We start from the raw sequence: 2,069 nt of genomic DNA, 5'->3' as shown, positions 1-2,069 counted from the left end.
ACTCAGAACTCACAACCCATCTTCAAAATGGGGTTTTCAACCAAGCTTCCAAAGGTCACTGCAGAAATCAATTCTCTCTTAGAGAAAACCTGTTTGATCTTTACTAAACCATATGACCCCTCTAAGAACAGCAAACTGAAAGCAGCCAGATTGCCGCCACAGGAATCAGTTTCTGCTTGGCCATCTGTTGCTTTTAAAACAATAATCCATTTACTCCACAGCATCAGTTCAATTAACACCTACTTGTAAAGTCTCCATAGGCATTCTTCAAAGTTTCTGGAAACTCTGGACATGAGGTCTCCTTTCAGCAAAGCTCTTGCATTTTAAATGAGATGACTTTTGTGAAGTGTTAATGTCTGTTTGTGACCTACACACTAAATCACCCCTCAACAATTTATCTCTTTTAAAGACATTTATATATAAATACAACCCATAACACATGCTCACAATGTGCAAGACACAAACCAAATCAAGACACTGAGATTTAAATTGGACTCCCCAAAATTCATCGCAAACTCACTTTCAATTTCTGCACTCAGCTCCACTCTGTGAATTCCCTGCTCATTGTAAAATGTATTCCCAAGCAATGTTCCCTCTAATTTTTTTAGTAGTCAGTGTGCTCAAAAATCTTATGGTGTGCAAATTTTTTTTCCTGTGACAAAAGTACGTGCGCACTGAATGCTGGTGCCAATGTAAACTTTGTAAATTTTGGCACAGCCTACCTCTCATGGCTAATACAACGGCATTGGCGTGTTTTAATATAATACAAGTATGATTGAATTCTACAAAGTAACGTAGGTAACTAACCTTTTGTATGCACATTAAATTCCTTTGTGCACTGGTTGCAAAACGTGCGCGCACAGCTTAAAGGGAACGATGTTCCCAGCACCACTGAGGTATCTACTGACCTCTGCTGGCATTTTGTTTAAACATAAAACAGCTCATAACAGACATGTGGATAATGCTACTAGAAGAAGAATGTTGCTAGAAGAAATGCAGCGGATTCTTATGCAGCCAAGGGGCTTTAGGCACAGATTAACCTCCTGTGGGAAGAGCCACTGAACAAATCCCACAGAATCTGCATGATCCTATGTATCTATTTGGACTCTTCTGGGAATTATGGAGGCTAAGGTTTCTAATTCTGCAACTTTATACGGCTTTTATACAGCTTTGTGGGACTCAATTTAGTGTTTCTTTATGGGTGTAACTAACAGTGTTTCAAATATGTGCTTGACCAATTTTACAATTTCTAAAGGGGACTTGCTTTGGCACCAGCACTAAACACAATACTCTTTTTGTGCAGTAAAATGGTAAAATCCAATTCTGGGCTCACGTTATACTAACAGCTACACAGGTCATGGTTCATCTTCCTGCGCTTTGCCATGTATTGGGATATTTCCCTCTTGCATGCAAACTCTGCCATTATTTTCTGCCAGGAAACCATGTTTCCCTCCTGCCATTTCCCACACCTCTTTTGTACAAATTGTAACAATGGTGGATGTGTGCTCAGGAGGACTTAAGATTGTATAGGAAACCAAAGTTCACTGTTGAACTGCAAGGGCCAGCAGTCACAGAAAACGGCGATGAAGGTTTCCAATAGGATACACTAATGTTTAAAAAACCCTTGTTCTAGGAGTTTGAGATAGCAAATATTTTCATCCTTTTCGAACAAGTGCTGATATCCTGTTACATGCAGCACTCTCTGATGCCCAAACTCCAAAGCAGTTTAATGTCTAGGCCAAAAGCTATTCGAAATTCAGCATTAATTAAAATCTGAAGGATTGGAACCCTAAACTGATTTCAGACCCAGAGAAGTTGCCTGACAAGAAATAAGGTTTCACTTTGTTAGAAGTTAATTTCATTGGAATGAAGAAAGCCTAACCAATTCTACCCAATTCAGTGAACAAATATTGTCCAGTACAGCAGCTTAATTATTGTGTTTGTCAACAATAAACCACAACCATGCAATTTCTAGGAGTTGCATAGGAACTTAGGCATCAACTTTCTGAATTCCACATTCAGCCCTGCCAGCACAATTGCTGCTATTTGCTGTCCTATTCACATCAATA

This window comes from Narcine bancroftii, chromosome 7 (genome assembly GCF_036971445.1).
Source record: "Narcine bancroftii isolate sNarBan1 chromosome 7, sNarBan1.hap1, whole genome shotgun sequence".
Lineage (NCBI taxonomy): Eukaryota > Metazoa > Chordata > Chondrichthyes > Torpediniformes > Narcinidae > Narcine > Narcine bancroftii.
Note: the sequence above shows the minus strand (reverse complement) of the source record.